The sequence below is a fragment of the Hesperophylax consimilis genome, chromosome 31 (genome assembly GCF_061612785.1).
Source record: "Hesperophylax consimilis isolate HC1 chromosome 31, BYU_Hcon_1.0, whole genome shotgun sequence".
In the NCBI taxonomy this organism is placed as follows: domain Eukaryota; kingdom Metazoa; phylum Arthropoda; class Insecta; order Trichoptera; family Limnephilidae; genus Hesperophylax; species Hesperophylax consimilis.
The window spans coordinates 5,863,039-5,875,223 of NC_142866.1; positions in this window are offsets into that span (position 1 = coordinate 5,863,039).

Consider the following 12,185-nt stretch of genomic DNA (forward strand, 5'->3'; position numbering starts at 1 on the left):
TATGTTTTAAAAGGTTCTATCTGTTAAATAAATGAGGACATATATGTATATGTTTCATTTTTACCCATTATCTTGGCACTGGGATTATATACGGCGTTGAAATCAAGTCAATATAATATAGTTTTTTAATAGACACAAAATAAAAATATGCTTCAAATTGACCGGGAGGTGAGGAAGGGATTCAAGGGGAGTTCGTTAATGTATAAAAACGTGCTAGTAATAAAAATGGAACACGTTCCAAACAATTTGTTCGTAGTTTAATATTCTTAAAAAACTATTTTTGTAAACAGTGTATTTAAACAACTAATTAAGGCGATGCACTACTTTGTGTAATATTTTGAATCGAGCCGCTATCAATAACACACCTTACGTAGATGGCGATAAGGCTTAAATTCCAGCTTCACACCATCCACCTGTTTCGATTTATGCAAGAAAAAAACATGGCCAAAAATTGCCTTTTATTTTATTTTGTGGATGTTCAGGCATCAATATTTAAATGTTTTCCGATCATTTTATAAATAACTTAATTTTCCACACTATACAATAAAACTATAACTGAAAATGGGTTCCTAAGTAGGAAATTTTGAACTTTAAAGCAGTTTTCATAGGCCTTATACATTATTTTTTTCTGAGCTTATAAAAAGACTTATCTAAAAAATACTCGATCATTTCAGAGGCCAAGATGTATTCTACTCGCAGTATTTAATTAAAGCATCTCAAACATTTCTAGGCGACCAAATTTTCAAACCAAAAACACATGATTTTAAATTACTACGTAGTGCATCGCCTTAATAGCTATTAAATAAGTTTAGGAAGGTACTATTTTTTCTTAAGAATACTTGGAGTCCCCCTGATGGACCTCTGGAGACGGGAGATGGTCAAATATCCTCCATAAACGGCTGTTGGCATACATTGTTGTGTTTAACATTTTTCACTTCTTTTCCGTATTTATTTTATTTTTTCTTCGGTTTGCTGTTTTTATTTTATGTGCCTATCAATGTATTGTTGTTTTGATTAACTTATTTTTATTTTTATTTGTATGAATTCTTTCATTTTTCATTTCAAAATATGGAATGTATTGTATTGCACTACTCCTGCGTACATTCTGGAATACACTCATATTATTCCATTAAATAAGTTCATAATATTCAACTTAATGGGTGTCAACTAAAGATAAATGATTTTTAATGTAAAACCAACTTGCGTTGCAAGTGTGACAAGATGGGACGATGCTCTTGCATGGAACGACGCTTCATTCGGCCAGCCTTGTGACTCGTCGGCTCTTTCCGGCCGGCTGCCAAAACTCTGTGCGATGTATTTTCTTCTATTCTCACTAAAATTGGCAATGGATAGTTAAAGTGATGATGAATTTTTAAACTGTAATAAATTTTTTTGTGTATATTTTTTATAATAGTATGAATTCCTCAATGATAATAACAAAAGAATTGTTTTATCATCGAAAATAAAAAGACTTGTTCACTTTCATTAGCATTTCCGTAAAAATGAAACTATTTTGATGTTTCACATCTGCCAAGCTTCCCGAGACAGCTAAAGAATCATGCTCAAAAAGGTTGTTTAACATATCGACCATGCCGGACGGGGTCGAAGCTCGCCTGTAAAACAAATAAATTCACACCGCCGCCGCGTAGATGAAGTATATTCGGTGGTCATAAGATATCACTACAATATGGAAAAAACCCAAACAAAGCATAATAGGAATAATCAAGATGGCGCCAATGGTTTGGAAGTCCTGAATCACGACTCCGCTGGTTAGACTGTGTACAACGCTAACCATGAAAAGAATTGGGAAGAAGATTCCAACACAGCAACAACCAAATAAGTTGCTGAGCCAACAGATGCAGAAGGTCATTTCTTGAACCGAAACCGGATCATAATATTGGGGAGATGCTTTATAAATTAGATGGAATGCGCATAAACAATAAAAAAATTACATAAACAACATAAACAAAGTACAGGGTTTTCCTGAATTAAAAAAAATAGGTCGTCTTAGGCATATTATGTGGATACCGGATGGAATACGAATAAAAAAAGTACAGGGTTTTCCAATAAGAGGTGTTATTTTGAATAGCCCGCTATTTCGGTAGATGTTACTTTTCAAGCTGTCATTTTTTGACATTTGACAAGTAAAAACTACGCCATTAATAAAAATGGAACAATACACGCTTCAACAACGCATTGAATTATTAAAATTCACTTGAGTGAATCAAATACAAATCATTTTGAGTGATGAGGCCCATTTCCACCTCGGTGGCTTCGTCAACAAGCAAAATTGTCGCATCTGGGGCTCGGAAAACACAAGAATTATTGTTGAAAAACCTAGCTTTCTTCAACGTGTGACTGTTTGGTGCGGTTTATGGTCCGGCGGAATCATTGCACCTTACTTTTTCGAAAATGAGGCTGTAACAACAGTTACGGTGAATGGATTACGCTATCGAGAGATGATTAATGATTTTTTATGGCCGAAATTGGATGGTGTTAATCTGGACAACGTTTACTTTTAACAAAACGGCGCTACGTGCCACACAAGCAACGAATCCATTGATCTTTTACGATTTAATATCGAAATAACACGTCTTATTGGAAAACCCTGTATAATGCTTGCAAGTGAATTTTTTAAATAAATAACAAATTTCACTTGGATAGTAATACATATTTAGTAATACCTATATTATTGCTTAGGTACCTATTATTTTCTATCCAGAAACTTAGGTACTAAACAATGTGTGTTATCTAAACGCGCTAGTGCTAACTAAATGATGTTGACCCCTCAGTCTCTGATGACCCTATTTGATATTTATAATATTATTACTGGATCCCCCGCAATGCTTCGATATTGCAAATGTTTTTTTCAGGCGTCTCCAACTTCTTCCACCATTCACGGCTGTATACCATAATGTTAAAAAACTAAAATACATCGACCTTAATTCGACTCCGTATCTCATTACGGTGCAGAAATATTGCGTTAAGTATTCCTCGGGTGTCACCGACTTCTTCTGACGTTTAAAAATCTCGAAACACTCCTGGCAATAATAACAACAAACTTTGAAATTTTCAGTGATATCAGTCGACTGCTTTTCGAGGTTTGCGAGTACAAACGTACCCAGGCTGAATTTTTATACATTAATATCGGAAACCAAACCATTTGTAAAGCTTTTTATAATATAAGACGTTATCCTGCCACAGACCGCTTTCTATGTAGGGAAGTGAAAATTTGTTGTAGTTTTGTATTTTTTTAAAAAAATATATATCTCAACTACAGCCCCACTTATCGGGTCCAAAACTATCCTATATTTCAAGCTGGAATCAACCATAAGGATCCAAATAATTTCATTTAAATCTGTGGGGCCGTTTCGGAGATTAGCATGTACGAACACAGTGACACGTGATTTTTATATATTAAGATGATTAATGGTCAAAAATAGAAAGTATTATGGCAACATATGTATAATTGCTGACTGAGATAGGAATCTAAGTTTTATATTAGGCCTACACAAAGAGGAAGAAAATTATAACATACTTGTGTTGGTTTATAAAAACATGAATTAAAAACAGCAGGTATCAAAAAAAATATAGTACGATACAAAAAAAACATGTTGAACAAAATAATACCTTAACTACGAAAGATCGGAAGATGATAATTTTAATTATTTTAATAATTAATTACGTATTATTAAAAACTTTAAGTTAAAATATGACGGTAAAATAACTTAAAATGACACTCAAAATAAAAAGAAAACGGTCGCAAATGTAAATCGAACCCAGATGCTAGATATTTTCTTACAAAAACTAAATTTGGTTTTTGTTTTCAATGTCTTACGGCCGTTGTTTCTATATTTTCGATTGTCCAATCTGAGACACTGGTTTGTTGAGCGACGCTCTATTCGCCCGTTTCCAACAATTTCAATGATATCAATCCTATTTTCACATTTTCATTGAGAGTAATGATTGAATATTACAGTGAGATTTAAACTTTAATAACTTAATCCCAATAATTAAAGATATTGTTTCACGACACCAGCAAAAGTACCACCGAAATATCGTTCAGAAAAGAGGGAATCAGTGTCGTCTCCTACCCACGGGTTAACTTCCACCCGAAGCAATGAGTAAGAGTATCACAGAAATCTCGTACGAATGTCTGTTGAACGTTCTAACCACCGCACCGCACCGGGTTAGCGAACACCTCTGTGTCGTGTGTGTTGTTATTCGGTATCTCATCATTATTATTTTAGGCGAAAGTTTCGGCCGTTTCTTGACAGAGCATTTTCGTCATATAGATAGGTCGTAAAAGTGATTAATTTAAACACGTCTCCTCATGTCGGGACGGTTCTCTCTGGACAGCATATTGAGATTTCACTAAAAAAGAATGTTGTTTAGTGTCATCCGAAGTTCCGGTGATACTTGTGTTATTTTTTGCACACGCGTCACCCTCGCATACTAATTTCTCATGTTTTCTGTCTCCTGTAACAAAACCGATTACATAAAATCCTTCTCGATGAAGCATCTATGATTTTTGTCTTAATTTGCCATTAGTACCATCTCCGGTTGGGTGTGAAACCAATAAGCAACACCAATGAGTGAAAGCAGAACCCGCCTTTACATTTTTTCCAGCGAGTTTCTTTTAGGAGCTGATGAACGTATTTATTCACGCCCCATTTAAGCTTTTACATTTAATTGCATTACAGTCATGATACACTAAAAAAATATGGATTAAAAAATAAGCCTATGTATAATAATATAGAATTCACACAATAGTAATAAAAAAGGATAAATACGGAATGTAGTAACAACATATGAAGGACTCTTTTTAAAACATTTTTTTTTATGTTGACAGACTTTCAATACCCGTGTGTCAGTATAGTATTTATCTTCTGAACTATTTATTTATTTGTTTATTTATACTGAGTTTTTACAGACGATCTCACTTACGTGAGAACAATCCAGTTATAAAAACTTTTAAAAAAGTTAAAATACAAATACAAATACAATGGCACATTAATTCTCATGTACCTAAATAAAGATTAAAATATAAAACAAATAAAAATAAAAATTCAAAAATAAATAAATATGAAATACAAATATTACAGAAAAGGAAGGCGAAAATGAAGGCGATTCATTACTGAATTGAAATTTGCATCTTTCCCTACAATTTTCCAATAGTAAGGTACCTTCTGATGATCTATTCTACTTGGTACATAAAAGTCAATCAACCAAAAAAGTCAGGGGAGCTAAACATGATATGAACAATTTAATGAAGAAAAAGGAAGTCAGGACATATTCGGATTTCTTTTAGTGTAGCAAAGGATAATTATTGTTTTCAGTGGAAATTCCTAACCAAAACATACTCATAGGCACACACACACAACATATAACACATACGTGGCACAATCAACATATTCATAGGCACGCACACACAACATACCTACTTAACACACTCATATTTATAATTAAACAATATTCATATAAAAAATCTTGATCTATGAACCAATTTTTAACCTTTTTTTGGTTCAGAGATGCAATTTGGTCCGCTTTTTATTTTCATTGACATCTTATTAAATATAGAAGGTACAAGATATGTGAATGTTCGTTGCCCGTAATAATTTGTAATTTTTGGAATGAACATATTATCATTTTGACTAAATCTTATAGTATGTATGCTATTTAATTTCTCTTTATATATGAAATTCGACAATAGATTTTGGCATAAAATAAGTTTTGATTATTCATGGAATATGTTAAAAAACAATTAGAAAATTTAATAAAATTTTTGAAAACCGACAAACTTTACATAAACAATGTTTTTTAAATCGTTTTCAAACAAATTTAATTTCGAAGCCATTGTTCGAAAAAGTCTGAAAAACCATTGTTTTAAACTGTTTATAGAAAAGGAAACAAAGAGGCTTCATAAATGTACATAATATGTGTATGTATTTTGTCAGATTACATACCTACTTTAATTTATGAGAGAAGTTTCCTACACTAACTTGTAACAGAAAGATTCTTCGAAAACTAATTGCTTTAGTAATTATCTCATTTAATTGCTGGTCAAGAGAGAAAAATACTAATGTAAAGCCGATAAAACCAACAAAATTCTGCCTGTTTATTTTTATAGGGTGTTATGGAGATTTGGGTATTTAAATTGGAATAAACTGGATGAGGTGTCTACAGAAGTCTAACGAGCAGCTCTCGGACGGACACACGTTTCAACAGGAATTACAACCACCTTTATAGACGCGGTTTGTTCATGTTTCTAGTTAAAAATAGACTCGAATCAACCGTGCTTACTTGATATACACTTGGAGAGGGGACCGAACTGGTAGGAAAATATATTTTTTAAATTTAACATGTATTTTAATGTAGCGTTGATAAATTGTCTTATACGAGGAAATGTAAATACATGAATAAAATATTCTTAAACTAACGTAAGGTCACATTATGAGAGGATAACTTAGTTACATGAATACCATAAGCATACACAAATTAAAATATTGAAAAATTTCCTAAGTATCCTGTGAGTAACTGCCATGTAACCACGTTCAACGTCGTTATTTTTATTATTTTTACTAGCTGACTCTTCTCTACTTTCAATAAATATAATATCCATATATTTTATATATATTTATAAATCTTCCGGAAGAAATTCTCTAAATGATACTGAAACCCCTATAAAACTCTGTTGAATAGTTTAGAAGAACTAAGCGCACTAAGAGAGACGCAGATACTGACTTTGTTTAATACTATTTATAAATTAAAGACACTACTCTATTGTCACGATTATGAATTTACTAAAAGTTTATCACGAAACGGCCTGAAATCCCGTTTTTAGTTCATTATGATCTGGGATCTTCCAGGATGTTCCTAAACATTCCAGAACATTCCAGAATGTTAAGGAATATTCTGGAATGTTGTGAAATGGTGTCTAATGTTCTGGACTGAAATTTCAAGAGGGTGAAACTTCCAGCGCTTTTATCTTCCCGGTTTTACGCCATTCGGGTAAAAACGTGAAGCTTTTCATAGATGGGGGATAGAGGGCTACCACACAATAAACTCCCTTGATAGTACCTGGACTCTTTATAATATATATTTATTTCATTAGTTTAAGAAGTAATGTTTAATGAAGGAAATCTAAATACAGTAAGTCAATAAAACTGTTATTTTTGAACTTGCAAATGAGTTACCCTTATTTCTTAGGAACTTCTGAATATTACACTACATTGTACCTGCTACATATAGTACAATCTTCAGTCGTTGAAGAAATTCTGCCCACCTAATTAATACATTACCAATTAACCATTTCAGGTTCTGAGTCCGTAACGTTCTCCAGAAGGTACAACGAACATCGAGCATGCGTATGACGGATGTATACTCGATTCCCTAAGACTTGTGTATTCTTTTAATAGTATAAGCCCCATGTGCGTTTGGCATATTTATAATTGAGACTCGGTGGTTTGTTATTCACGCGCCTGCCGCCATATTGCGCCAGAACCCAGTGGGCATGTGAGTTTCCCGGAGCCACAGATAATACTCCGACCGGATGCGAGTGCAGTTTCCACTTGCAGAGGTTTCAAGGATAAGTACTTACTTTTCCCGGTAGGGTAGATGGTAGGCCATTACATTATACTAGGGTGATGAAATTTTCATGATATTTAGAAGCGGCTTTCTCAGAAATGTTTTTCGTTAATCACAACAATTTCACTATAGGTACATAGGTAAGTACTGTAGTTTATATTATTTTCTAGTACATAGTTCTTTTGAGTGATTATATTAGACTTTTAGTGACAAAAACTTTTGATCGCTTATCAGTATTATCACTTATGCATAATAATTATGTGTTCGCCTTCCGTTAGCACTAATCTTGTTAGGTATATTTCCATAAATCACATGTTACACTTATTCGTATTTAGTTTCTTCGCCACCCTTTCGTGTTGCGCTATTAAAAATACTAATTTAAGTTGTGTGTTTGTAACTCCGATTCAATGAATTCTAGAACTCGTATTTGCTTTGAATTTAAGTCATCGTTTGGAGAATTGTTTATTTTTTTAAATCAACCCGTGAAAAACAAAGTTTTTTTACTATAATACATCTATTTCTATTAATAATTTTTTTTTAAGTACGAGATTTTTTACAAGGGATTTAATCTTCATACCCAGGATCTGGAGTCGACAACTTTACCAACCTTTATTTCGTATAATAACTTATGTAATGTCTTCTTACGTGATTGCTAAAAATCAGTCTATTTGCAACTTGCAAGATATGCATTAATTCATTCAAGAACACAAAAGTGAAGATGTACTATTTTAAAAATAAAAGGAAGGTAACGCCTTCAATCTCAAACTCCGAACATCAAAACTCGAATGTGCTGATATTCACTTCGGCTGAACTCTTCTTAAGTACTTGTAAAAAGTTTACCTTAGAACGGAAATTGTATCTCTTATGTCGTCAAATTAAGTATACGTCAAGAACAGATTTACGAACATGTCTGCTTCAAAACCATAGTTTTAATTCCGAAATCAATATGTTGGAATAGCACAAATCCTCAAAGGATTAAATCTTGCTAAATCTTACAAAATTTCTATATCAAGGCAACTATTTTCTAAGTTAATTTCCAAACGATCTTTTAAATGTTGATTTTATCCTAGCTTTTCAATTGTTCAACTTAAAATTGGCTTGAAAATTTAAACATGTGCTTTTTCAGTTGATGATTCGGTTTTCTTTCAGCAGAAAATATTGTTTTTTTGCAGTTTTCGGCAATGACAATGACATGTTCACAATTTATTTATTTCTATACATACATTACAGTGTCTACCAAATATTTACATTTGTATATAAAACATAAATTTAGAACTTTTGTTAATATGGTGTTTTTTTATGCTGGGTGTGAGGTAGGTTTGAGTAGGTGACACTGTGGTGGGTAATGTTATATGTCTCGTGAACACCTCACTGGGAGAACCTGTGCTGAAGTGTTTACGTGCGTATGATTAAATGGAACATGTATTTATGTGCATTGGTTAAATTTTCTTATATAAGTGTAAGTTGGGATTTTAAAATTTATATTTTTTAATGGTTACTGTACATTGTGCAATTATGTTACTGATTGCATCTAATGAAGTCTATATACTGAAGGAGTGAACGTATGTAATCTGTTGTATTGGCTCCTACCCACTGATCTGTGTGCTGGGCAATGAGCATACATTTGTCCGGGTATTGTCACACTACGTTGAATCGACAAGTGTTGGTTCTTTGACGTTACCACTTGGCCGGTAGCCAATACGCAGTCAGACTATAAATACGGTCGTACCTCGAACCGTGTTATTCATCTTAGCGTGGCTTCACAGCGCGCGCTTTAAACAAACACGTCTGAAAATCATAACACGCATTTTCTGTAAAATAGGAAAGTACATTTTGACGTGAGTGACTTTAGCGACCGAAATGTGAAGAAAACTGGTTATATTGTTCAGCGTAATTCACGAACGGTGAGTAATTTATTTTCTATATAGGATTTGTAGTCGTTTTCAACACGAGGAATGGAGGTTCTACATTTTCGATATTCGATTTTTTTTTTCAGATGCAATGGCAACACTTTGACGAAATGGAACACTTTTACGAAACTTATTTGTGTATCTGATTTATTTACATCAAAGTTTATATGTAAAATCGTCGAGCGTAACATAAACTGTAAAAATAGCGGAAGATAGGAACACATTGATAGAAAAATATGACGTAAGTTTTTACCAATAAACGCCCAACGCTCCCCTTATTTTTTCCTTCTTGTTTCATTCCCCTAACCGAATTCACACGGAATTTGCTTTACTGGCGATATTCTCTACTATCCGTATTAAAGAGTTCACGGTGAGAACAGGACCGGTCCTGATCCAAACTGAGTAAAAACCTCAAAGGCTCTGTGTCATGAGTATATGCGGAGTTATTATCAGCGCCTTGGCTACTTGGCGCTTTGGCAAGCCGGCGCCCGGAGCTGACTGCTCCAATTGCGCCTGGACAGGACCGACCCTGGGTGTAAAGATAATAAGATAAAGTAGTGATGTATTATTTATCCAGTTGTGATAAAATTATATCAATATAGTTATTAATATTATCATTATTTAGGTGAAATAAATAAATTTACAAAAAATACAGAATAATGTTGTCGAAGTATCTTCCGAAATATAAATGTCACGGGTCAACGCTTGATTGACGCAATACTTGTTGTTATCATTTTTGGCGCTTTATATAGTTTTTCACAAGTTGTGTAAGTAAAATATTTAGTTTGTTTTCTGCCTTGTGCGACTTGAGTCACCGCGATGTCCGAGCACGTGTTTCGCACTACGCGAGGGACCCGAAGACGTGTTGTTAGTGACTAAAGCGGGAGGGGGAGGAGATTTCCTTCACCGGCAGCCACTTGTGCGCGTGATTGCCACGGAGTGGTCTCGGTGGCCACATTTACAAGACGGACTAAATATAAATTAGAAACTACAAAAAATACAATATTTAATTAATATCTTTGCTTTAATATGTACACTTTGATAATGGTGTTAGTGTTCTAAGATGGGCACCATAACCCTTAAAAAAGAAACATACCTACCAATATCTTAATAATCTTCACGATAAGTTACCGGTTGGAGATTTTGTTTGTGACACGCTCTAATAACCTTTTCACATTTCCAGTCGAAAAGCTCTCAATTCGGTCAAATTTTCATTCATAGTTCCGTTTCTACTACTTGTTATCACAGTTATACATATATTTAATTTATACTTCAACATACTTTTTCCATATCCTTTAACTAATTGGGCTTATACACTAATTTAATTTCCTTTCAATTTTTAGCTAACTAACCTTTCAGCGCATAGCACTTTGGTGCTCATGTAAAATAAACATATTTGTTAATGCTTTTCTAGCTAAACACAGTGTTCGGCAGAGACAAATCAATCAAATCACTTAAACCGGTGCAACTTCCTTGAAAAAAAAACATCATTCAGATACCATCCGATATTAGTATTGAATAAATACTTTACCTTTAAACTAAGCAACTGGCAAAGTTGCATTGAAGTTAAGACTCACATTCGTTTGTAGTGGCAATACTGCGGAAAGTGCGAGTAGAAATAAAAAAGGTAGAGATCTGCCAGAATTTTTCAATAACTAGTAAATAGTTTCTTGATGTGTCTATACTGCTTATACATAATATAGGTAGATGTTGCCTATAATCATTCTTAACAGAACAAAGGTTCAACGTAAAAAAGAAACATACTTTTTGTGAACTGAGCTAAAGCAAACTTAACTTTTTTAGAGTCAGGGCTTTGCGGGATTTCCAATATTATAAAGTGTAATTATGTGCAATACGATTCAAAATAATGAGGAGGTAACCCTACAGTACTCGAGTTTTCAAAAATATTTATTATTTACTCTGTTCATGCACGTAAGTCATAACAAGTAACATGGAAGCTTTCTGAACGTTCCTAAAGAGAGCGGTGGGCTTAAAACTATGGCCACATGGGCAACTGCTTCTTTGAAATCCTTTGTGGTTCAATGCCGCGTGTTTCCGCTATTCAGCCGATGGCCGGCGGAGTAAGCTTTATTACCACCTATGGCACTGCCAAGAAATAACTGCTGAATGATTATTTATGGACCTACTTATGTTTAAATGCTGGCCCTGAGTTATACGTGTGTTAATAGAGGAATCGTAGTATGACTATATAATCGCGTTAATGCTGTTAATATGAATCCTTATTGCTAATGACAGTTTTTTTTCATCGCCATCCCCATCCTTTCCTATTTTTCAGTATGTCTCGCGTTTCTTCGTAATCACCAAATGTTGTGTGAAAAATATTTTTACCATCTTCTATCCCAAAATTTTTGGGACATGTTTTTTTATCTCACAATATTTATGTGCTAAACAATAGAGGCATCTACTAAATTTCGTTGCGAGAAGTTTCCTTTTAATTCCCCTCAAGACATTTTTGAACTATTATTACGTTAAAAAAATAATTTTACATATTCTTATTTTTTTCCAACTTTTTTCACCGCACAGCAACATTTTCGTAATGACGTTCCTTTTTTAACGTAACTTCCATTTCTTTTCGGTTCCTCATTATCATTATCCATGTCCATTTCTCGACAAAGAAATAGGGAAGAGGCTGGGTGCTCCTCGGCTTCGCGCAGATTTGCGTGCATC